General features: G+C 44.0%; 1 protein-coding gene and 1 long non-coding RNA gene across 15 annotated transcripts in view; one reads left to right on the plus strand and one right to left on the minus strand.

Moving 5' to 3' along the window:
* The window catches only part of Ldlrad4 (low density lipoprotein receptor class A domain containing 4), a 361,303-nt gene that overhangs the window by 181,602 nt on the left and 153,138 nt on the right, over positions 1 to 26,563 (plus strand). The window contains exon 1 of one of the 14 annotated variants that reach the window (XM_042263759.2): positions 15,642 to 17,859. The exons of 12 other annotated variants lie outside the window; for them this stretch is intronic. The gene's annotated coding sequence lies outside the window, so the exon portion shown is untranslated. Of the gene's footprint in view, positions 1 to 15,641; positions 17,860 to 26,563 lie in introns of those variants that run through there. One more of the 14 variants, XM_076555422.1, reaches the window with a different exon arrangement.
* On the minus strand, positions 7,811 to 15,377 carry LOC143269609 (uncharacterized). Its single transcript, XR_013046156.1, has 2 exons — positions 14,784 to 15,377; positions 7,811 to 14,230 (listed from the first exon to the last, which is right to left on the minus strand). It is a non-coding gene; the product is annotated as an uncharacterized LOC143269609 (long non-coding RNA).

Consider the following 26,563-nt stretch of genomic DNA (forward strand, 5'->3'; position numbering starts at 1 on the left):
GGTTGCTTGTACCGTCACTGCAGCTCGGTGGGGTGGAGGTGAGGACCTGAGCTCCTATGGCCTCCTAGACGCTATCATCTGCGCAGCTTGGAAAGGGCCGCGCATGCCCAGTCTTAAGCAATCGCTACTGAGGGACTGACTCTGTGCCACGCCCCTTCCGAGGAGGCCCCGAGTTGAAAAGTGCCAGCTGTCGACAAGAAGGACTTCTCACTTTCAGCTCCAGTGGAATTTCCAGTTAACCGGAAGGATCCGATTCAGAGAAAGTGGGGGGGGGGGGCACAGCAGCTCCTGTCCTCACCAAAGGCGGAAGCCGCTTCCTTCCCGATCGGTGGCCTCATAAAACTGACTCTCACAAGCCTGACAGAAGTGCCCAATTAAGCCAACATTTTAACTTCAAAACCTTTTCCAGAAATAACCACCATCCCCTCCCCCCCCCCACCCCCCGGGCCCCCAGCCCAGGCCAGTTGGAGGAATGACAAAATAAGATATAATCTGAGCAAACTGCTTTCCTTCCCAAGCCAGCTTCTCCGCCTTCTTCAGTATTGTCCCCAGTGTCTAGGCACCAAGGAGAAACTACCATCCTTTGTACCTCAAGCTTTCAGGTGTCTTTGTGCATGAGCACTTCGGACCCGATAGGAAACCTATCCATGACCAGGCTGGCAGTTGCTAGATCTCTATTCTTTTCCTACAGTTATTTCAGTAAGCATTAAAAAATAGCTCTCCATATCACCAACTGTCCTATAGATAGCGCACCTAGTTCTGCAGGTGCCTTATTTACATCTGGGTTTGGTTTTTGTTTTCTTACTAGTCTTGTTGGCATTATGAAGCAATGGCTTCCAGTGCGGCCACTTCATACACACACTGTTGATCCTTGTGCCCTGCTCTGCTTCCCCGTCTCCCTGACTCCCTTCTCGATGCTTCTCTTCCTCTTCCTACTGCCCCACCCCCTCCTAGTACTATTACTTTCAAATTCTGTGTTTTAGTTTGTTCTGGGTACAGTTTGTCTGAATTAGGATCCAAAGCCAAAACGTGGTGGTGGTGGTGCTGCTGGTGGGGTGGGGATGCTCTATGAACTTACTCTGTAAATACCCCTTCCAAACCCTTTTCTCCTCTTCATCCCCTCTCCAGTTGTGACTTTCCACGGTCTGGATTGTTCATTTTATAGCCTTCCCAAGTTGAATCTTTCTGTTTCTCCGTGGTATCAGTGAATATACGACAATGCTCATCCATTCCTTGCCATTCCTGTTTTTTATCTATCTATCTATCTATCTATCTATCTATCTATCTATCTATCTATCTATCTATCTATCTATGTATCTATCTATGTATCTATCTATGTATCTATCTATGTATCTATGTATCTATCTATCTATCTATCTATCTATCTATCTATCTATCTATCTATGTATGTATCTATCTATCTATCTATCTATCTATCTATCTATCTATCTATCTATCTTGCTAAGTTGGTTGAGCAATCTGGAGAGACTCAGTTGTGAATGTTGTATGCATTTGTAAAAGTACTTCATAGGGGTCAGCTCTCTCTCGTCAGCATGCCTGTTGTGTCTTTATGTGCTGTTACTGGCTGCAAAACAGTCTGAAACTAATTCTGTGCTCTCCACTGTTAATTTGTCTATAAGGAGATGCTCCCATCAACAATAGGACTGATCACCCTGAGGTATATGTCACACAGGAAGAATTAATTTAAATATGAGCAATTTCTCTGTTGTTCTTCAGTTATAACCGGTGATGTTTCTGCTGTTAAAGACTGGCCAGTTGAAATAGTTGGATGCGCACATCCAGCCCTTCCTTCTCTACTCCAGGAACCAACTCCCAGAATTCCTTGCATTCTCACCCCGTCTCCCACCACCAGCCACACAACCTCACATTTATATGATTTGTGTTTTCTTATGGCCTGTTCACTCTGAGCTCGTGGCCTTCTGCTGAGTCTACCTGGCAGGCCCGGGACTCAACTGTCCGGATCGTCCCCAGAGGCCCTGGCTGCCCACTGGCACCTCATTGCGGGTGAGCTCTGCCCTGCCTCTGTCCTGCAGAGACTTTCAACACCATGGTGTGTCTTTCCAGTTTCCCAGTCAGACCTCTTCATTTCCATTGCCCACCTCAAGTCTCCCAGCTGCCAATCACTTCCTGGATGGCTCCCTGTGACCACAGCTCTCTCAGCTGCTGCTTCTGGAATCACCTGTTCATTGCCAAATCTAGTAGACAGTTTTTCCTATTTCTTCTTTCTTTTCTTTTCTTTCTTTCTTCCCCTTCCTTCTCTTCTTCCTTCCTTCCTTCCTTCCTTCCTTCCTTCCTTCCTTCCTTCCTTCCTTCCTTCCTTCCTTCCTTCCTTCCTTCCTTCCTTTCTCTCTCTCTCTCTCTCTCTCTCTTTCTTTCTTTCTTTCCCTCCTTCTTCCCTCCATCCCTCCCTCCCTTCCTCCCTCCCCCCCCTCTTCTCTCCACTGTTGATAGAATTGCTCAGTTCTGTTTTTAAGGCTCTCTGCTCCCTAGGACCACAGGCTCTGTCTTTTAGTTGCCAGTCTTGGCTGCCCACACTCTCCCTTGGCCTAGACGTCTCCAAACAATCACATGGTATAGATGTCTTATTAAATAAGAAACACAGAACCAATGTAAAAGAGAAAGCCAAGAGGTCAGAGCTCAGAGCTAAAATCTCACCCTTCCTTCTGCGGTGGTCCTAGAAAAAAGGAGAAAAGGGCCGGCTCCCTAGCCCAGGGGCGGCTGGCTCTTGCTGGAAACCAGACCTGCCGCCAAGCCAAGCGGTTTTTAATGTATTCTTGTCACGTTGGGCGCCAGATGTTGCTGGAGAGCTTCTCTCCAGGTTCCACCAAGCCCCGGCAGTCCCACTATCCACGTATAAAATAATCACTCAGATGCTTATATTACTTATAAACTGTATGGCCGTGACAGGCTTCTTGCTAACTGTCCTTATATCTTAAATTAACCCATTTCTATAAATCTATACCTTGCCACGTGGCTGGTGGCTTACCAGAGTCTTCACATGCTGCTTGTCCTGGCGGTGGCTGCAGTGTCTCTCTCCTTCTTCCTGTTTCCCCAATTCTCCTCTCTTCTTGTCCCGCCTATACTTCCTGTTTGGTCACTGGCCATCAGTGTTTTATTTATAGAGAGTGATATCCACAGCAACGTGGAGTTGTGGCCATTCCCTTGTCCTTAGCTACAGCCAAGACTGATGTTTGCGACTGCTTGTAAAGACTCCTCTTCACAACACAGACTGTGCATGTGGTGCCCGGCTACTGGTTTCTTCCTCACCTCTAGACCAGCCCTTGTGTTTATGTTGTCTGATTTAGCGATGTCTCCACCAGTTGGTCAAGTGGGCCACTCTTTCCTGACTCTGCTTCATAACCAGGAAGACGTTATCCGACGTGGAGGCCCGTGGTATTATCCGTTAGCGCATGCACAGGGCTCATTCTCAAAGGATGCTAAGTTCTTAGAAGGCAGGAACCTTGCTTACCGCCTTGTATGCTCGATGCTCCTCCCAGAGCATTGACTGTGCATAGTAGACCCCTGGAAAGCATCTTTCCTCTGCTACTACCCAACATACTATTGTGTGCCCTTCAGAGTACCAGACCTATAAGGTTTCTGCTGACGACTTAGCTTCACCTAGCATAATACATGCAGTGTAGAGGGCATGGGCCTGTAAGTATTTGCTGAGTCAGCATGTGAATTATTTTAGAAAATTCAAGTCTGACCGGAGAAGGAAAAGGCTGTTGTTTGCATGACTTGTTATATAGCTAGTGGAACTGGGCTTCAAAAATATCCATAATGTCTTAGAAAACTACGTAATAAGACAAAGCAAAGATGATATAAGGCCTGGCCTTGCCAACTTATCTGTCCTTAAATGTGTATTTGGTTACCATAGATACCAAACTAACCAAACTATAAGCTGCTCTAGTGCAGCTATTTTTCCTAGAACTCACAATATGGTAGAATTTGTGCTTTGTTAAGCATAAATTTGTAAAGACTCTTCAAGCAGGCAACCCTTGAGGGGTAAATCTTTGTTTTTCAATATGCAAATGCTCATATACACAGTATACACATGACTATTTCATGCCCAGAAAAAAATTATGTGAAATGTTTCTCACTGGGTCATAAAGACTGTGTGTGTGTGTGTGTGTGTGTGTGTGTGTGTGTGTGTGTGTATGTGTGTGTGGTATCTGCATGTGTAAGTCTCTATGTAGTATGTATATATACAACTGTGCCTATGGTGTGTGAAAGTGGGAGTGTGTATGTGTGTGTGTGTGTGCACGTGAGTGGATGAATGTGTAAGGGTGTCAGTGTGGAGTGTGTGTGTGTGTGTGTGTGTGTGGTATCTGCATGTGTAAGTCTCTATGTAGTATGTATATATACAACTGTGCCTATGGTGTGTGAATGTGGGAGTGTGTGTGTGTGTGTGTGTGTGTGTGTGTGTGGTATCTGCATGTGTGGGTCTCTATGTAGTATGTATATATACAACTGTGCCTATGGTGTGTGAATGTGGGAGTCTGTGTGTGTGTGTGTGTGTGTGTGTGTGTGTGTGTGCATGAATGGATGAATCTGTAAGGGTGTCAGTGTGGAGTGTGTGTGTGTGTGTGTGTGTGTGTGTGTGTGTGTGTGTATGTGTGTGTAACCCCAGTTTCCTGAAAGTCCTACCAAGTAGATCGTCTCTTCTTTCGGTATATTTCTTACACTATAGGTTTCTTGGTAGTGCTTAAAGAAAATTCTTTCTTATAGGCACCGTGGAATAGTCATTTTGAACAATGACTTAGGGCCCAGGCTGTACTTCAACATAGACTATTAAGCCCCGAGTTCCAACTGTAGAGTCATCATTGACTGTGACTCCAGGACAGCTGATGAGTTTCTTGTACCTTGACTCCACTCTCTCTGGAGTGAGGGTTATCATATTGATATCTCACTCGGAAGGGAGTTTCGAGGATTTAATGAAATGGTGCAGAACAATCAATTACAGAAAAGCCTGGCACATGGCAAATACTCACCCAACACTCCCTCTCTGGAGGCCTGCGGCTTCCTGGGGGTGGGGTGAAGTGGCAGGGAAGCCTCCATTTGCTGAGGGCCAGCTGTTTGCACACATCATCTCATCTGTATCTCTTAAAACGATCCTAGAAGGCATTCACAGGAACGCCATGCTTGGAGAGATTAGCTAATTGCTTCAGTCCCATAACCAGAATCCGGTGCTGTGGCTGGGAGATTGAATTCAGCTGTGTTTTTGTGTGTATGTGTTTTTTCCCCTCTCAATGGTATTTTTTTTTTTTAAACTAAGATAGGGTTTTACTAATTAGTTCTTAAAAGATTTATAGGATTTACGGAGCAGAGATCAAACAGTCTACTATCCTGAAGGGATATCACAGAAGTGAGTGCAACCTGTGAGTGCAACTATTTATGTAATGAGGTTTAATTAATACATAGATTTTGATTATCTTGGCTTCCCACTGGCTTTTCAAATAAAAATATGAAAAATAAACTCAGTAGCCCCAGCATGTCAGGAATCATTGGAACACTGACCTGTCCTGGATCCTGGCCATCCATGTATTATGTGACCTAAGAGAGCCGGATCCACCTCTGTTTGACCTTCCTTATTCGAAGCTAAGCTCTGAAGATGAGACAGCCTATTGGGCCACCTCTAGCTTAACCATTGCTACCCCTAAAGCCAGCCTTACCAAGCAGGTGCTTTCACTGGTGGACCCTAATGTCTCTCTGGAACTTGCTTGGGGGCTATGGCCCTTTCCGTTCTTCAGTGTGCCAGTGGGGGAATGGAACCCAGCTGTGGAGAGCATGGGACAAGCGTCTTCCGGTTTGTTGTGTTATATCCAAGTATGGTGACAAGGAGACTATGAAGTGTCTGCATGCTTAATGCTTCACTGTGGATTACCTTGGTCAAGGCCAGTAGCAAAGGCTGCTCCATGAGTCGGGCTGTTCTGTAAGAGCGGTGGACAATTTATGGAAACACAATTAGCCATGTGACAATGGCCCAAGAAACATTTCGAGCAAGGCAAGGACCAGCATGTGTGGGTCTCTGGGCTGACCTAGGGACTCTGCTGGATCCAGTTGCAGTAAATTGTCACTGAAAACAAACTTCTACCTGGGTGCTTGGTGTGGGGGGGACGAGCCATGAGGGGTGGAGACACTGACCTCTGAGGTCCCCGCCCCGCCCCCTTTTGTTAGCTGCCATTGTTTCTCCATAAACTTACAGGGTCTTAAACCAAGTCAAACTGACTTCTCAAACAGACAAAGGTAAAGAACAACAAATGAGAGGCAGAGAGCTTAATGCACTGGGCATCATTTTCTCCTGCTGTGCGGCTACATTTACTCAGATAAAAACAACCTCTGAGATTTACATTTTGACTCGGTTGCTGCTGCTTTCATGTGTACGGGGCTGTCCTACTTCAGATGAAATTTATCCACTTCTTTAAATATTTAGTAGTCTAGCGTGGATGTTAATGAAAGTCTGGTAGTGCTATTTTGAGAATTGCAACAATGATAGTAATTTTCAGCGTCAGATTCCTGCTTTGCAAAGGGAAAGAGGCATGGGAGGAGGAGCAGGAGGAGCAGGAGGAGGAGGAGGAGGAGGAGGAGGAGGAGGAGGAGGAGGAAAAATGGTTTCAGTTCTAATAGAGTTTGCCATCCGCTGGGCCGTGCCAGACAGATGGGTCATGAATACTGTCTAGACATTCTCTGCCTGAGCAAAGCCCTGGTCTCTAAGGACACACAGTGAGACGCCTGCCGGCTTAAGTAACTGGGGAAAGTCAGGGCAAACTCTCCTGCAGTAAGATAGAAATCAATTCGGATCCTGCTTCCTCACGGGGGCCCAGGAGCTGGTGAGGGGGGCGGGTGTTCAGAGAAGAGGCCCGCCCTCCTACTGATCAATTTTAGTGCGAATTTGACAGGTTTTAAGCAGTTGGGACATCATGAAAGGACAGTTGTAGTGTAGTAACCTTATCAATTCAGACTGTGCTCTATCACAGAATGCTGAATGCTAGAATTCAGATCCAGGCCCCAAAGGGCCAAGAAGAACTATGATTTAAAAAAAAAAAGGGAACACGGGCCATCGAATGCGTATTGAAGAACCTGGTACACTCTAGTGGAAACTGTTGCTCCTGACTGTTCATTTTCTAGGGACCAGGCTCTTAATTTGGAGGGGTTTGGAGTCTCACTTGGCTTGCCCTGCTTTATGAATGAGAGTCTTCCAGAGTAGGATCCCTTAAGGGGCAGCTCTACTGTGCTGTGGAAATAAGGTAAAAACCCCATAAGCCCCATGTTTGGCTGTGCTCGTACAGGGATTATAGCAATAGCTGTTTTACCCATTATTTCCTGTACCAGGAAGGATGTTTACATGATGCTGGCAGTGGGTATCTGTCCTGGAAACTGTTTATGTAAAAGTGGTGAATGGGGCAAGATCACCGCAGTGAAGGTGAGGTGCCACTAACCAGGTGGGCTGAGACTCAGGTTCCTAGAGAACAGCTCACTCTTGGACTTGGTAGTGATTGGTCATGATTTTGCTTGCAAAGTTCTGCACGCTGGTATATAGTGAAGTCTGCAAGGGATCGTTGTTGTGGGAGCTGACATTCAGTGCTATCATGTGATTATGGAGATAACGCAGAGATGGAAGTCATTCCCGAGTTACAGCCTCAGAGTTGGCCATTGGGGCTGACGGATTTTAGTCATGCCTCATGGAGACACAGCGTAGGGCATTTAATAAGGGAAAATCCTAAATCTGGCAATGACCTTTCTCTCTCTCTCTCTCTCTCTCTCTCTCTCTCTCTCTCTCTCTCTCTCTCTCTCTCTCTCTGCATTCCTGTTATGTGCCAAGAGCTAAGAGCAGAGGGAAACGGTGATGGTCTTTGCCCTTTTCCTTCACAGAAAGCAAGAGGAAATTGATAGCTGAAGAGTAGTCTTAGTGTAGACAATCACTGGAGAGGAAAGGAAGATCCTAAGTTTCAAGCGCTTGCAGGTCTCAGGAGTGAGCAAGCCTGTCCCCGGTCCAGATGGCTCTTGTCAGAAATATCACTGGAATTGTCCAGAACGTGCTACAGCCCCTCAGAAATGCTTCTTTCCCTAAGCTCTTGCCTGCTGTCTCCATCCTCTCACACTTGGGGCATAAACTCTCTCACCCATGAGATGACCTGTAGGAGCTAATATCTGTGGCACTGAGGTCCGATGTGTAGGTGTGATGTCATGCTTCCACTAACTGCCCTGGACGGGGAGCCACACTTGGCAGGTCCCACAGCCTCTTGTTTCTATAATTTACGCCTGCCCATGCTGGGCTCAGATATGTGCCTTGGTCATAAGGCTATAGTGTTATCCTAACCCATTGAGAGAAAGAGTGGACACATGTCTACTCTAGCAGGGACATCGGATATGGCCATGGGTGGCTCTGTTATGGATGTTACCTCCTTGTCTTTAGTATGGATGCTTGGTGTCTGCTGCCTTATTCTAAAAATTGGGAGGGAAAAAAGCTGAATTAAATCTTTGCTTCTTTGATTCTGGGGGCCTGGGTAGTTCCTGATGAGGGGGTAACAGGCGATGGGGTATGTGTGCTGCTGTCCTATCTGACCAGGTCGTATTTGCCTTGGGGTGGCAGGTTCAGTCCGGCTATGTTGAGAGGCAAAGGCTGAGTCCATCAGGAAAGTTATTTACCTGCTGACTCTTGACAGGAGCCTGTCTGTAGCTTGATATAATTTTCCATAGAGAGTCAAACAAAGAGAATGCACCATAGAGAGATGCTATTCTCTCTGGTACATCTGCTTAGGAGGGTGAAATACCTCCTAATAATACCAAGTGTTAGTTATTATTAAGAGAGAAGAGTCAGATGAAGCCATATCTTAAAATGCCAGTCTGCCCACTGTTTCCGGTCTACTTAGGACATTTTGCTGACCTTCCTGCAAGGTCACCAGGATCCAGTAGGCACTGTACATTCATGCTCTGTAATTTCTGGTCTTACTCAAGTATTGGGTCATTTTAATAGGAAACAACAATAAAACTAGGCTGATTCACTTTGCAAAGTTGCTAAAACATAAGTACGTGTTAAAAGTTAGTATCTGGATAGGGGCTGGGGAATAGCTGAGGAAAAAAACTCCACATGATTGAAGTAGTTACATTTAAAAAAAAATGGAAAATTTTCTTTTTTTGAAGTGTATTTCATGGAGGACATTTCTGCAAGTAGTGAATATATGAGGCCCCAAGTTAGCCTTTGTGGGAAGTATGGGGTGTTCAGGACCTTTCCCTACACCCCGGCTTTCTTCCATCTGGAGCTAAAATAGAGCACCTAAGAAGATCTCTGTGAGACACCATCAGGAACAGGGGGAGGTTACCTGGAGGACCCTCTCTCCAGGGCATCCTAGCAGTCATACAGATGGAGAGATGAATGAACAGAGGTTTGACACAGGACTTGTTAAGATAATCTAGTTGTTTGGAGATAAGGGCTGGCAGGAACATCACTAGAAAGTGGGTGGGCGCCATATTCTGGAAATCTGGGTATGCCATGCCAGATAGTTTTTATTCCCTGACGTTGAAGAAAGAAGTCATGGAATGTTTTGAGCAAGGAGAGAAATGGATAAAACAGCTCTATGCTGGAAGGTCTTTAGAGATGACCTATCCCAGCATTCTGTAAACAAGGAAACGAAAACCCAGAGAGTTAAAATGTTTCAGCATCGGAACCCTGACATATGTGTTTCATAGTCAGGGCCAATGAACTGTGGTACTGTGTGTCTGTGTGTACATCTATGTGAATATATGCACACATGTATAGGTGTGGATGCGCATGCAAGTATGTGCTTGTGGAACCAGAGGACAGCCTCAGATGTTATTCCTTAGATGCTGTCCACCTTTCTTTTTAACATTAAAAAATTATGCTTTGTGTGTGTGTGTGTGTGTGTGTGTGTGTGTGTGTGTGTGTGTCCCATCATGTGTATGTGTTCCCATGTTCCTGCAGCTGGCAGATGAGGGTGTCTGATCTTCTGGAACCAGAGTTATAAGTAGTTGTAAGCCACCTGATGTGGGTGCATCTTCTGCAAGAGCAGCAAGTGCTCTGAACCGTGAAGTCATCTCTTCAGCCTCCACCTTGTGTTTTGAGACAGGGTCTCTCGCTGGCCTGGGTCTCTCTGAATAGGCTAGGCTGCTTGGTGACTCAGTCCTAGGGATCCCTCTCTCTGCCGTCTCAGCACTGAGATTACAAGAGCCACCATTCTGGCTTTTAAAAACGTGGGTTCTAGGCTTGAACTCGGGTCCTCACACTTGCCAGGCAAGCACTTCTCTGACTGAGCGGTTGCTCCACCCCTGACTGTGAGGCTTTAAACAACAGAAATGTGTCCCGCAGATCTGGAAGCCAGAAGTCCAAAATCAGAGTGCTGTCAGATTTGCACCTGAGGAGAACACATTTCCCGGTCTCACCTCCTTGTGTCCTTACATGGTACAAGGATCTCTCTGTCTCTGCCTCTGTCTCTGTCTCTCTGTCTTTCTCTTCTCCCTCCTCTCCTTCTCCTATTTCCACCCTCCATCTTCTCTCCTTCATCTCCCTCCTTCCCTCCCCCTCCACCCCTCCCCCTCCTCCTCCCCACTCTTCTTTTTCTCACTTTTTTTTTTAAAGTCCCGAGGATTGAACCCAGGGCTTTGCACACATTAGGCAAATACTGCACCACTGAACTATATCCCCAGCCCTTTTGCTTACTTTTTTTTTTTTTATTCTAAAAGAGGGATTTGCTGTGCTCCCAGGCTGGTCCTCCTGTCTCCGTCTCTAGGCTGGGATTAGAAGCACACGTGGGTCACCGTACCCAGTGGCGGTTCTGTTTTATTCTATCACACGGATGTATTTTATGTATGTCGTGTGCACACGTGAGGTTGGGAGGACAGCTCGAGGGAGCTGGTCCTCTTCCACTGTGGGCAGCATCTTTACCCATGGAGAAAACCATCTCTCTGACTCCGCAACCTCTTTTAGAAGAAATGCTGCTCCTATTCATGAGGGATCTTTCTTTCCTCATGCCTCATCACCTGCCAAAGGCTCACACTCCTAATACCACTATCTTGAGGGTTAGAATTTCAATATAAAATCTGACATGCACTTTGGGTGTATGTGTAAATATTCCGACTGAAACAGTATGCTTCTCATTTCTTAGGCTTCCCATACTCAAGCTCAGTATTCTTCCCATCTCTTTATGCTGCAGATGAGCCTAAGAAGGAGGAGGAGGAGGAAAGACCCTTTACTGCAGGGTAGGGATGTCTCGGTAAGCTCGATGGCCTCTAGGTGTGAGCTCCATGAAAGGAGAGAGAAGGCTGCAAGGGTGAAAGTATCAGAGGGGGAAGACCCCAGCACACTTATGGAGAGTGTAATCTTTCCAGGAGAGTTTGAAGATAGTTCTGTGGCCAAGATGACATGAAAGCAGAGTTTGGAAGAATCAAGGTGAAAGCCACATTAAGAGATGAATAGGGGGTAAGTCAGCATGCAGAGGCCTCCCCCCATCTCCCAGCTGCTCTGGGGTCTGTTGTGACCTCCTAGAACACCTGTCACTGATGTCCTTGCCCTCAGGGCCCAAAGTGGTGTGGTGTGTGGGCAGCAAATTGGAAACTCTTGATAGGTGAGCGGATGAATGAAAAAAACTGAATAAGGAGTGGCTGAGTCCGCCATTTGAGAGCAGAAGGATGTCTTGGGTGGTGGCTGACACTATAGGAGGCAGATACCCCGAACTAGTCTCTTGAGGGGATGGGATCTGGCATGGTCAAGTGGACACTCTTCCTTGAACACACGGGAAGAAATACTCGGGTGCACAGGGAGGCACTTGCTGAGGCATCCTCACCCTGTGGGGCAGATCTGCACAGTGAGAGCTAGTTGAGAACTGCCATGAGCTGGCTGAGTCCGAGTGAAATGCCAGCGTAGGAGAGAGCCAGTTGGTTATACTTTATAACTTTCAAAAGAACTTTCCACACATAGGAGCACCTCTCTTAACAATTGCTAAGTGCTAAGTACTTGATATATTACACTTAATTGTCAACCCAAGCAGATGCTGTATGTATGAATCCATAACATCCCTTCCACATAGTCAAGGAAATCATCAGCAATGAGTTTAGTTTGGACCTGTGGTCATGTATAGGGTACCGAGAGCCTCCAGGGAGACCAGAAACAAAGGAATTCCATGGGCTGGTAGGCGACTGTACCTGGACAAGCCTGTGAAGTGCCTGTTCCTAGATGTTAATGGCCAGTGGGCATGAAAGGGTACAGACACGGGCTTGTCTCCGGATGCCCACACTCTGGGCAGAGGGGAGTGCTGAGGAGCTCATGCATGTGAGTGGGCATGTAAATATTTATCACATGTGGAAAGAATGAGTCATTAGACGTGGGCCCTAGCTTTTGCCCTTTGAAAAGTCGTGATGGCAGACTTGGCTTGCTTTGGTTCTGTTTATGGATGGATGAGTACATAGATACATTGTGAAATCTGGAGATATTTGGATTGTCTTTATGCTATATTTAAGCTTGGAATGTAAAATTCAAAGGAAGAACCATTAATGATGTTTTCCTTGGAGAATCACACTGGATTTATGGGTTTTTGTTTTGTTTTGTTTTTTAATCACAAGAATGACTTAAAATTAATAACCAGCCACTCTCCTCTCTGTGGTGACCTTGGTTCATTAACACCTTGGGCTGAGGTTTGCTTGCAAAGGGAGGCTCTTTGAATGCCTAGATTCCCCTGTGACTTCCAAAAAGCTTTCTGAGACAGGCCCTTTACTTCTGTGAAATTTAATAAGATAAATATTGGCTGGAACAGTTAGCCAAGAGGAATGCTTTTTGTAAATACTGTGGCTATTTTAAGGGTTTTTAAGAGACATCTTCATCATCAGGGCACACAATATCTACCAGGGCCCGCTAAAACCAGAGCCTCCCCCACCCACCAGGATGGAGCATTTATTCTGGGTAGTATCTTAGGTGCTCCATTTGTCTTTCCCACTGTTAACCTTCTCATTACCTTTCAACCCTGTCCCCAGGATTGCTGTGTAGTCTGCTCACTGGGGACGGTAATGACGCAATGTGCGAATCCAGAGTCTGGCACCTTGTAGCACCTCGATAGAAATAGAAAACTGTGATCACAGCATTCAAATATGCTAACAGGAGGCAGGGACTAGTGGGCGAGGCTGCTATACTGCAGATGTTCATTCTGGTGCTGGCGAGGCGTGCAGGGAGAGAGAGCAGGATGCTGCCCTTGTCCAGAGTTTTAGGCTGGCTTTTTGGTTTCATTGCAAGGTTCTCCAAAGGAGCTTTCTGAAGTGTGCTGCCTCCGGGGGCTCTGATGATAGGGGAACTCTTTAAATCTGGTGGTGAGGGTGTGCAAAAGAACGCAATGCATGCTGGGGGTGGGAGGTGGGCATTAGTGGTGATGCTGGAAGGTAGACATTAATTAATTAAAATAAATTAGATAGGGTTCATATTTATCATTCTCGGTGGAGTTGCTGCTAAAAAGAGGTCCTAACTATGTAAAAGACAATTCATTATACCAAATTCAAAAGGGTGGTTTTACTGACATGAGATGACAAAAAGGTGGACCTTGGAATCTCTCACCTGGGAGTTTTCTTGCTCACAGACTTCCTGGACATTGACCCGTGACTACTTCTCTGAATATGCTTTGCTCACCTGCATGGAGGCACAGAGTTCCCTCATTCCCTTGTTCTCACTATGTAGACATCAATAGCATGAGGCGCCTCCTCAGAGGAACAGCCAGCCAGGCGCTTTCTGCCCACATAGGGCCGGTGCCATTTGTCGTTGTAGAAAGAGGACTGTACCTTCAGAGAGGGTGGCCGCATGACAAGCTTGACCCCGGCTGGAACTCACCAGTGACAGGTGTGTAGCCAGCATGGGTAAGGTGGGAAGGGGCCTAGCTTTGGCTACAAGGTGCTAGAGGATTGGCGGCAGCCTCCCTGCAATGCCCACTGGGAATACTAGCATATTTTTCGTACTGTCTTTGGGCGTCATGCACCCTGAGCTGACAGGAATGTCCCGCGATCACTTTTTCACTCTTCCCTTCATCAGAGTTCTCACCTGGGTGGACGCCGAGGAGACGGGCCCCTGGCAGGGAGGGTGTGCATGGTGTGCAGAAGTACTCAGTCGCTTCATTTGCTGAGTGGATGGATGCACGTCTCAACTGCTGTGGCTGCTCTGACGGGCAATTCAGTTGTACGCTTGCAAAGAAAGCTCAAGAGACCAGTGCTAGGATATCTGTGCATGTGACGTGGGGAGAGAGGGGGTCAGGGTGGAGAGAGGAGAAGCTTGACAAAGGATCAGTGCCGGAGTGCACCAGGGCTGTGGGTTTTCCCCAGGATTGCTCGGCAGTGATGTCGTTTTACGAGAGGACACTTAGGTAGGAAGTGTTGGGGTCTTTAAAGTTTTTGGAGGCATATACAAATATTAATGATCTGGGAAAAAAACTTCCAGTTTAGGAGAAGAAAACTACCAAATTAAAGTGGACATGTTTAAACAAATATTGACAAAATATGGTAACATACCAATTAGTCAACTGTAAATTGTGTTGTTAACTGGGAGGAGAATTCTTTTTCCTGGCTTTGACATGACTTTTGAAGAGTCAGGGAAGACCCTAGAAAGGTCTTGACAGCTGTGAAGAGCGGCTGGGGCTTACTATGGCTTCTGCTCCTGTTGGGGCGTGGGTGGCGGCCTGGATACTGGGAATATTGCAGTATTGTTCCAAGCACTTGCTGCTGATCACGGTGGGGGATACTAAGAGTCTCCCAACACCACCCCACAGTCTAGATACCTGTCTGAGGTTGTGGCCTCCTCATTTGGTGTGAAAGCTTTAGTGCCCACTACTTTGTGACACGTTCTTAAGGTAAATAATACAAGTAGAGTTACTGTTGCCCTTCCAAACATGGCCATGGCAGAGGTCACCACCCCCTCACCGTCCTGCCACTGTGGGGCCTCTAGGGAAGTTGTCCAAGAGCTTAGCTGCCCATCCTCCCTTATTTACATTTGGTCTTGAAACTCAAGTCATTTTTGGTGGTTTAAAATGTGTAACTGTACAAATATTGGTGGTGCTAAGATGGATGACAAGTTATGATGATTTTTTTTAAACTATAATGAAAGTCAATGTATTTTTTAAAAGGCCTACTTCTCAGTCTGCTCTTAAAACCAGAACCCCAGCCTTCCACCTTCAAGGGCACACTGCGTATTTCTCCCACCACTTTCCGAGGGTCTCCACCCGTTCTCCTTGAGTAGCCTGGTGCGAAGGATGCCCACTAAGAAGACAGGTGAGGCAGCTGTCACGGCAGGAGGCCATTTTAGTTCTCATCAGGTTAGTTTTATTTTTTCCTCTGTCCTTTGTGCTCTTATACCACTCTGTGGGTTCCTATAACCCACAGAGTTAACTATTTGTTTAATTTCTTTCTTTCTTTCTTTCTTTCTTTCTTTCTTTCTTTCTTTCTTTCTTTCTTTCTTTCTTTCTTTCTTTCTTTCTTTCTTCTTTTTCTTTTTCTTTTTCTTTCTTTTTCTTTTTCTTTTTTTTCTTTTTCTTTTTTTTCTTTCTTTCTTTTTTTTTTTTTCATTTTTCGAGACAGGGTTTCTCTGTGTAGCTTTGTGCCCTTCCTGGAACATGCTTTGGAGACCAGGCTGGCCTCGAACTCACAGAGATCCACCTGCCTCTGCCTCCCAAGTGCTGGGATTAAAGGTGTGTGCTGCCACCGCCCGGCTAATCACTTCTTTCTTGCTATTATGGGCTTGGTGCATTTTGGACTCCGATTTTCCATGGCAAAGCTATTACAATACTTTACTTCAAAGCATATTGATTTTGATATAACATTTGTAATGTGTATGTGTGTGTGGTGGTTTGAAAGAGAATGGCCCCCCAATGGGAGTGGCACTATTAGGAGGTGTGGCCTTGTTGGAGGAAGTGTGCCACTGTAGGGGTGGGCTTTGAGGTCTCTTTTGCTCAGCCAACTTCTTGTGGCCTACAAGAGATAGAACTCTCAGCTATTTCTCCAGCACCACATCTGCCTGCATGCCATGCTCCCTGTCATGATGATAATGGATGGAACCTCTGAAACTGTAAGCCACCTCAATTAAATATTTCCTTTACAAGGGTTGCCATGGTCAAGGTATTTCTTCACAGCAATAAAAATCCTAACTAAGACAGTGTGTATATGCACAAACGTGCAGTTAATGTGTTTCTAAGTGATGGAATTACATTTTAAGAACTGTGTTGCTGGACATCTTTGCTTTTGTGTGACTGTCACAGAACAAACTTACAGAAACAGATGATACAGCCTTTGTGTACTTAGGCTATGTAGTATATATCATTGACTTTGAGATTCAGTCTGTTGTTGACTTAAATGCTATTATACAGTGTGTGACCATACATACAAATCAATTATATGAAGACACTATTTTACTTGAAAATTTAGGTTTACATACTTTATGTTTATAAATGTTTGCTTATATGTGTGTCTCTGCATCATATATGTTCTTAGTGCCCAAGGAAGCTGGAAGAAGTATCAGATTCCTTGGACCTGGAATTATGGATGGTTGTAAGCTACCGTGTGGGAGCTAGAAACTGGATCCAAGTCCTCTATAAGAGCATCAAGTGCTCTTAACCACTGAACCGTCTCTCTAGAATAATTTTACTTTTTAAAAGTAGTTGTTGTTTGAAAATGAAGTGTCCTTTGAAAGACTGACATACTGATGTTGAAGGCTTGGCCCCAAGCTTATGGCATTCCTGCAAGGTCATTGGATCACTAGTGGCTTATTGATGAGCTCAAACTGTGTGAGCTCTTAGCAGAGAGGGTCTGGTTGGAGGGAGTAGGCCATGGTAGAGATGCCTTTGAAGAGCATGCCTGTCTTTTGATCTTTCCTGTCTCCGTCTCTCTGTCTTTCTGTCTGTCTCCGTTTTTGTCTCCTTCCTTCTTGGCCACTGTGAGTTCAGCAGCTTTCCTTTGCCATATTCATTTTGCTTTGCTGTAGACCTACAAACAGTGGAACCAATTGGCTATGGACTGGGACCACAAATCCAATTACTGCTTTAAATTGATTTTATCATGTGTTTTGCCACAGTGATGGAAGCTGATTAATGTAAAAGAATTCCATGATGGTAGGATGGCAGAATGGTCTAATGTGCCAGACTCAAGTAAGTATTCCATAGGAATGGGAATTCGAAGCTATATTGGGTCCAGATCTACATGAGATCATTGTCTTAAGCCAAAAAATAGTAAACTGCAGGTTAGCAGAATTATGGCAATTATTTTTCCTTGGAGACACTTTTAATTTTTCACACTTTAAAAATTATATTAAATTCCATTAAGTTCTCCTTACAACTTCATGTCACTGTTAATAAATGGCCCAGCTTTAACCTGTCCCGCAAAGCATCTATCCTTGGCACTCTCTTCTGTGAGACTCGCCTTTTTTATTCACACCGGAGGCATCACCTTTTCCTTTGACATTCACTTAATTCACTCTGTGTTCCCCTCACCCTCCGTGGTCCCAAGGCCACCAGAGGCAGCATTCTAAACCCAAGAGGGCCTTCTATTGTCCACAGTGTCCGAGCTGTGACCGATACTTAGTGACTGCTAGAGTGAACAGGTCAGAGCATTGCAGTCCTCGAGTGTTTGCTCTTCCCAAAGGGCGAGCATTGTTGATCTGTTTATTTTTATTGTTGTTGAAAAGGGTCGTCATGGTAATGTCTCGACTGAGCCGAGGCAAAAGCATACGGAACACACAAAGGGCAGAGGTTTACAGGGTGTAAGGAAAGGTCCTGGGACACGAACAGTGGAACGGAGCCACACAGTTGTGCTGGCTTCATACAGTGAGGACTTCCGGATGCCATTCATGTCAATGGAGCTTAGCAGGTAGGAAGGGAAGCTGCACATTGTGTAACAGTGTCATTTATTAATGTGTGAGGCTTATCTACTTAACCGGAGGAAGGAGAATGAATCTTTGTATACACAGACCAGAGAGAGAGAGAGAGAGAGAGAGAGAGAGAGAGAGAGAGAGAGAGAGAGAGATGGAGGTGAGTGGGGAGGGAGAACATGTACATGTGAAGGGCATGTCTGGTATCTTCCTTGATCGATCTCCACCTTGAGTCTTCTATATTCACATATTATTTATAGAAATAACTTGGGCTTCCCACTTGACCATTCATATGACTAGGGACAGGTTAGGGCCTGAGCCCAAGTGAAAATTAGACAGACACACATCCACGAGAACCATCCTACCTGTGTGTATTCTAGAACGTTCACCCCACTGTTTACAGTTGCATGATTTGCCTTCTATAATCCAAAGATGTCCACATCTTAATCCTCAAAATCTATAAAAATGTTCCCTTCCTTAGCAAAAGGGTATCTACAGATACAACTGAGGTTAAAGACCTTGACTAAAGTGACCCTGGTCTATTAAGACATCTATCTAAATACATCAATTCTCCCAAGTGGAGAACCTTTCCAGTGTGTGACCAGCAGGATATGTGAAAACAGAAAGAGGGCCATCGAGATGAAGCGTGAAAAGGACTTGACCCATTACTGCTGACTTACAGTATGGAGGAAGGGCCAGAACCCAGGGAATGCAGGTAGTTTCTGGAAGATGGAGAAACCAGAAGCAGCTAAACTCCCTTTGGCTTGGTGCCAGAGAGCGCAGCAAGGCAACCCTGGGGACATGCAAAGTTCTCAGAGTGTAGAACCACGGGAGATGTAGGAAATGAGTGGGGCGGGGTGGGGGGGGCAGGGACGGGACACGACGACACTCTGAACACAATCAAAGGAAAGCGAGGACGGACTGAAGGACAGCAGGACAGTGCCAGTAGCTCATCTGAAGGGGAGGGCTTACTGTTGGTGGGGAGGAAATGTGATTCTGGAGAAGCGCCTTGACTGAGCTTCATCCTGTGGAAACTGGGGAAGAGTTGTGAGCACTGGCTGACGTCACAGACCTCAGTATCCACACCGGCATTGGCGCGCTTACCAATGCTGGTGGGAGTACTTTTCCATTCCCTGAGACAATAGGCAGTCTTGTCAACTCTGTTCACTCTGGATGTAGATGACTCCACTGTTGAGTTAGGTGTGAGGTCAGCCTCCGTGTCATAGGAGCAGTTCTCCACATCAGAGCTTCTAGAATATTCGAGGCTGGGTGACTAGGGCACTGTGGAGCTCCAGGATTTGAGTATCAAGCCTGGTGACTCGCCAAAGCAGATAATCCTGGCAGGGATTAGTTTTGTTGTTAAGATAACAACAAAATGTTGTTTAGTTAAATTAGATGTGGTTTAAATAAGGTGAATTAATTTAAATAAGGACTTTGAGATAATAGCTTTGAAAGCTATTATAGCTCAGAACTGATTTTAATCATATATATGATTATATATATATGTATGTATGTATGTATGTATATGAGCTATGTAATTAGCTCATATGTCTGTTTCACTTACCTGATGCAAAAGTTCTTTTCTGTTTCCAAAAGGCTTCCCAAGGTGGGAGTATATCAGTATAGCAGAGGGTCCCAAACTCCAGGGAAGGCCTAGCAATGAGGACCGTTAAGGGGCTGTCCACACCACCCAGGGACTGCTTAGATTGACATTAACTGATGCAGATTCTCTCATCCTTCCTGGGCCCTCCTCCTCTTTGTTTTCTTTCTCTTTTTTTTTTTTTTTTTTTTGAAAGAAATTCGCTGTTTTCTAGACCCACTTCCCTGCTGTTTGTATCTCCCTGAGCCCAGAGTTTGGGAGGGGATAGCCCGTGAGTGTCACGTAGAAGTGTGACTAATGTTGGGAACAAGACTCATTCTCTTTGTTGCCTGTTAACATCGTTGCTCCGTTCTGTTCTTTTTATGCCCAAACAAGCTCAAGAACAGTTGTTAACGCATTTTCTCAGTTCTCACTTGTCATTTTTTTTTTTTTTTGAGAAGGTGAAGAACACATCACACCTCTCAGTGGGCTCAGTTTCACATCATATAGTGTCCACCCTGCTCACACATTTCTGGTACTTACTACTAATTCTGAGTCATTAAGTGGAAGTCATGTTTCATCTGATGGGCACTTTTGTGTTCAGGAGCAATGGTCCTGGCATGAACACGGAGTGCGTTTTGGACTGTACTGACAGCCGTCTTCCATCTTTGTGGGAAGTAGTCCAGCCAAGAATCTGTACTGCAGAGTAAGATAAAAAAGACCCAAGATGTCTGTCTCAAAATGTGTTTCTTGTTCTCCCGCATAATTTCTGCCTTTATGGGTCATGCTTGTCATCAGCTTTCCATGAGAGCGTCCCCTCCCCCACTTAAATCAAGGGAAGCTTTAATCTGGCTGAAGAAACCAGGGGAGGGAAACAGACTTCTTGCTTTCAGCCCCCTTTTCCCTTCTCATCCTAAATCTGACCATTTCTTCCAAATTTAAAGGCTTTCTTTGTAGAATATGAATGAGCTATTTACCGGTTAACAAAACAGACAAGCTTTGGAGATCTCTCAATTTGAAAGACTGATCTCTGCAAAATACAACTGTTTCTCCATATTGCTGGGAACTCTCCATCTATCTGTTTGGCCACATCTTCTATTATGGTTTTTGTAGAAGGAAAGCGTGGCTAATAGCTCAGGAGAATTATTTGGGAATGCTGGTACTAGAGATGTGTTTACATTTTCCTAAACTGTTGACAAACAGAGAACAGTAATATTCTATAGGAATTGTTCTAGCATGGTAAATAAAATTATTCATTACATAATTTTTGTTCCCCTTCACTTATCTGAGCTCATATAAACCAATAATTTCATTTCAATAGTTTGTTTTTCTTGAATGCTTGGTTATACCTGTTGTCTTGTTTAAAAAAATCTCATGTCAAAACCCCGGCCCCCTTTTAATTTAAACAAATGGCATAACTTGAGCATTGTCTGCAACATGGAGTGAGTTGAGAGGTCACTAGAATCCAGCATCTTCTGCCAGGAAATATACCTGGGTATAGAATGTCATTGCTTTCAGGGATGCCCTTTGCCGGCTGACAGGGCCTAAATGTTTTGAATTTCACAGCTTTGTAGATGGAGCTTTTGAAGTCTTCTCTTCCTTCAACCCCCCACTTGAACTCTTAAGGTTTGGGATAAAACAGGATTAGAGGATTCATAGCTTGACAGACTGAACAGAAAAATGAGGGTCTATGTTCCATATTCATGTACATCTGCCCCTCATGCTAGCATGCTAATTGGCTGGCTGGGGCACAAGAGAAGGAAGTTCAGGCTTCCTGTTGCTCACACAGTGCTTCCTGTCTGCTGGGGCGGGAGAAAGGCAAATGAAGTGAACGGAGCTGAAAGAAATCCTGCTCAAGCCCAAGATGGCAGCCTCTTAGACGCCAATTCAAACTATGTTTTCTAGAAAGCTCTCTGTTAATAAATATATTGCTACTTCAAAGTTTTAAATTGGTCTTTTTAAATGTATGGAATATCTGAATATTTTAAGAAACTTGCATATATTTCCTTTGATTCCTGTTACTTGGTTGAACTACAGTGGTTGCTTGCTTGTTGAGGCCTGGTTATCAAATAATACACCCTCTTTCCAGTCTCTTGTTATACTTTTTACTCATCTTGTTGGTCGGATGGATGTGTTCAAATTCTGTTTTCACTAAATGAACAATGCTTTGTAACTTCTTTGTGTGTGTGTGTGTGTGTGTGTGTGTGTGTGTGTGTGTGTGTGTACCTGTCAGTGCCAATACCTATGGAGGCCGGAGGTTGAAAACCGTGTCTTCTCAATCACTTTCCATCTTGTTTGTGAGAGAGCGTTTTGCTGACCTGAAACTCACTGATATGGCTAGTCTGGCTTGAATTTCTGTTAAGCTCAGGGTCGCTCCTTTCTTGGTCTCCCAAGGGTCGAATCACACAGTGTATGTCTGTTTGGCATTTTGATTTTTACGTGAGGGTCAAACTCGAGTCTGCACACTTACATGGCAAAGTCTTTGCCAACAGAGCTCCCTTTGTCCTTATAATGTCTTATAGTCAGTCATGTGACAGTGCTCTGGAGCGGTGCTTCTTAAACGTTTTCCACTTGTGACCCCTGTTCACCCAAGAAACTTTTACATAATCCCAGGCATACAGGCACATACACTAGGTACACAAACTACATACTTATTGATAATAAATCATAGAGGAATTTATTTTAAAACAACTCTGGCATACATAATTTTTACATTCATTAAAGATGAAAACAAGTTTGCATACTGATGAGATGGGTGTGCTTGTCTTTGCATAAACAATGAAATTTTGTCTGAGTGTCTGATACTGTGGGATATAGAGCATCAATGTTTTTCAGAGTTGATGGATATTTTGATGTTATCATCAATGATATCAGCTTTGTGTAAATACAGAGTACAAAATAGCAGAATTGTATTTAGGGCTATTTGAGAAATTGTTAAAAATTCTTTTTTAATCCCAAACCAAAACTCATTTAACAGTTTTGTTCTTATGAAATTCCAGTCAGTCAGTCAGTCACTCAAAAGGCAATTTTAGAAATCAAACATTTTAGCACAATACAATCCAAAGACCCAAAGACATTACTCATTTGATACATGCTGAGGAATGTCAGTGAGAAAATATTAAAAGGCTTTGGCGTCTATAGTCAAATCATTATGATTCTATAAGAGCAGAAAACTTTGTGTAAAATCACTGAACTTTGTAGCCTACAGGGGTCTTGAATGGAGATGCCTTGGGCAGCATTCATGGACATTGTGCGGCATGAGGCACGTTCATTATAGAGTGCTCACACTGTGTGTTCAGAACCAAGGCTGCAGAGAAGGCCCACAATGCAACTCGGGCAAGTGTTGCCACAAACACCTCAGGTTCATTACACAGTCAATATTCATGGAAGTTTTGATCAGTGTACATCCTCAGTGTTCAATGTACATTGCACCTTCAGAGACCTTCAATTTTTGGCAGACTATTCGTGATTCCCACATTCAATTACACAACCTATCGCTAAGAGGCTGAGATCTATCAGAGATGTGGACAGATACATAGTCCGGAATAGTCTCTGCTATCAGAATGAGTGAAAATTACAAAGAGCGGGTACTTTGAAATACTGGTCTTAGAATACTGCTTGATTATTGCTTGATGGAGCTGACAGCTTTCCCTGCTCCAAGAGGCCATATTTGCCCTGATTTATGCCGTCCTTGGTTCGCAGCAGCAAACCCACACTGTATTTGGCATCAGGGCTATCTTTGTTGGTGGAAGACAGACAACCAAAAGAAATAGGATTTCCTGTGTAGGCTGTGGTTTGGCAGAGGGTTGTTTTGGCAATTGCTTCCTCTTTATTAAAAGCTTTTCTTATCTCTGAAGCAATGGTACATTATGTGTAAGTCGTAGTGCCAGTCAGGATTCCTCTCTCTTTCAGAACGTCTTCTCCATGCCCTCTGCTCACTTTCTTGCTTACTTTCCCCATTATTCTCATCAGTCATTCATCTTCCATATATTCCATTGTCTTGCTTATTTTCTACCCCCAGAGGGTAGAAACTGCTGATTATCTGTTTTACTAGTGTGCTTTTAATTCTCTGATTAGTACCTATGAGCAAAATAGATACCTGCTGAATACAATAATCAACTAATCTTTCAAATGGTACCTAGAGAATACTTTTGAATGATACTATACTTTGCAATTATCTTTTTATAAGATACCCGTTGAAGGATTGTGACTCAGCATAAAGTCAAACAAGACAATACATCACAATAATAGAATGCAGGGGAACTCCCCCAAGTCATCTCAATAGATATGTAAAACCCTTTTGTTGGAACCCAGCACCCTTTTATGATTAGAAGCATCAAAAAACCAAACATAGGAAGGAACTTTCTCAGTATGATAAAGGGAATATCTTAGTCCATTCAGGCTGCTATAACAAAGTACTATTATTGGATGCTTTATAAATAATAGTAATTTATTTGTCATAGCTTTAGAAGCTGGGAAATCCTTAATCAGGTTTCTGTTAGATTTACTGCCTGTGAAGGCTCATTATTGAGTCATAGACAGTGGCTTCTGGTATCATTCCATGGTAGAAATAGTGTCTCTGTAACCTTCCATGGTAGAAATAGCTCTACGGAGTCTCACATTTAAATATAAGAACACTGGTCCCATTTGTGAGTTCTCGGCTGCAATGACCTAATCTTCACTCAGAGGCCTTTATCACATAGGTCACTTGGCTGAAGGATTCATTTTCACCTCATGAGTGTGGGGGAAACCCAAACGTTAACACCTGATAGAACATTTATGAAAGCTCTACACCTGATACCATATTCAATAGTGAAAGATCAGGAGAGACAAGGGTGAACTCTTCTACCATTGATCATCTGTTTTTCTGGATGTTCTAACTAGAGTAAGTAGAAAAGAAAAGGGAAAAAAGATATCTTTGCAAAGAAAGCAAGTTATGCCTATGTGTAGACGAAATGAACTTATGCATAGAAGATACCAAAGAATCTATAAAATAGCTACTAGAGTGATTAAGTAAATTCAGCAAAGTTGCTTAGAGCAAGATCAAAATGTGAAAACCGAGCATGCCTCTCTACATGTGCAATGACCAGTCTGAGATGGAAATTAGGAAAGTGCTTCCATTTAAAACCACATCCGAGGGGCTGCTCTTCCAGAGGACCCAGGTTCAGGTTCCAGCACCCCCAAAGCAGCTCACAGCCATTTGTAACTCATGTTCCAGAGGATCGGATGCCCCCTCCTGGCCTCCACAGGCACCAGGCACACAACTGGTACACAGAGATGTATGTAAGCAAGACACCCATAGACATAAAATAGAAATTAAAAAAGAATTTGAAAGAATGAAATACTTGATTAAAATTAACCAAGGAGGAAAGATTATACATTGAAAACTACAGAACATTCTAACAAGAATTAAATTGAAACACTTCTATGTGGTGATATTGTGTTCCCTGATATATTGTGCACCTTAATAAACTTATCTGGGGTCAGAGGACAGAACAGCCGCTAGATAGACATAGAGGACAGAAAATGGTGGCACACACACCTTTAATCCTAGCATTCTGGAGGCAGAGATCCATCCGGATCTCTGTGAGTTCAAAGACACACTGAAAACAGCCAGGCATGGTGACACATGCCTTTAATCCCAGGAAGTGATGGCAGGAAGCAGAAAGGTATATAAAACGTGAGGACCAGGAACTAGAGCTGGTTAAGCTTTTAGGCTTTAGAGCAGCAGTTCAGCTGAGATCCATTCAAATGAGGACACAGAGGCTTCCAGTCTGAAGAAACAGGATCATCTGAAGAATTGGCAAGGTGAGGTGGCTGTGGCTTGTTCTGATTCTTTGATCTTCCAGCGTTCACCCCAATACCTGGCTCCAGGTTTGTTTTTATTAATAAGAACTTTTAAGATTCGTGCTATACTCCTATGCCTTAGCATTGCTAGAAAGGTAGTATTACCTTAAGTGACCAATAGACTGAATTCAAACCTCATCAAAATTCTAAGAGGTGTTTTTGTCTGAACATGGTCCAAGAATGGAGTCATGTGAGGAGATCTAAAACTCCAAGAAACCAGGACAAGAGTCTTGTGACTCCAGTTTCTTCAAAAACTCAAAATTATGCTTTTATGCCCCTCCCAGGAGTAGCAGCTAGGAGTGTGTTGACTTCAGATTATTCACTACAGCTGGCTATTGTTACTTATCTATATGCCTCTATGGAAAAGTATGTTTCTGTCACATGCAGCTTGCCTGCCATGTCTGGCTAGCCCTTGTGATTGGACACTTTATTCACATGACTCCTCTTAACCCTCAGAGTATAAATTGTCTGATGCTCTGAGTGAAACTGGCAATTGCATGAGACTTTAGTCTACCTCACTTATCAGCTCCATTTCCCCAGGTTCCAAGGCCTCTAGAGTGGTAAACAGCAGGGGAAGAATATTCCAAATTCATATAAATAAATACAAAAACAAAAACCCTCAATACAAAAAAAATTTTGAAAAAGAATCAAGCTGGAGGAGTCATACATCTCAGTTTCAAATTTTACACTGTGATCTGAGTGTAAGGTAAGATACATAGACCAGAATGAACTGTGAGTTCAGTAATATATACCATATGTCTGTGGTCAGTTGACTCTGGAGAAGAATACCAAGTCCACTCAACTGGGAGGTAAGTAGTCTTTTCAACAAATAATGGCAGCATAAATGAATTTTCATATCAAGAGAATGAAATTGAATGTTGGTTTCATGCTATATATAGATTAAACTCAAAATAAATCAATGACTTAAATATCAGAGTTACTCATAGGATAACTTTTTATGGCCTTCTATAGGGCAGTGGATTCTTAATATGATGCTAAAATATGTGCAGCAAAATCAAAACAATAAATTGAATGTTGTCAAAATGAAAAGCTTTTGTGCAGGCAAAGATGTTCTTAAGAAAATGAAAAGATACTCCATAGAGTGAGGAAAGATACTACAAATTATGTACTTGATAAGAGTGTGTGAGAAAGATGAATCGAGAGAGAGAGAGAACATGAAGTTGGGCAGGTAGGGAGGTGGTGAAGATCTGGGAGGAGTTGGGGGGGGGGAAATTTGGCCAAAATATATTGTATGAAAAAGAAGTTTAAATTAAAAA

The sequence above is a fragment of the Peromyscus maniculatus genome, chromosome 19, assembly GCF_049852395.1.
Source record: "Peromyscus maniculatus bairdii isolate BWxNUB_F1_BW_parent chromosome 19, HU_Pman_BW_mat_3.1, whole genome shotgun sequence".
Classification (NCBI taxonomy): Eukaryota; Metazoa; Chordata; class Mammalia; order Rodentia; family Cricetidae; genus Peromyscus; species Peromyscus maniculatus.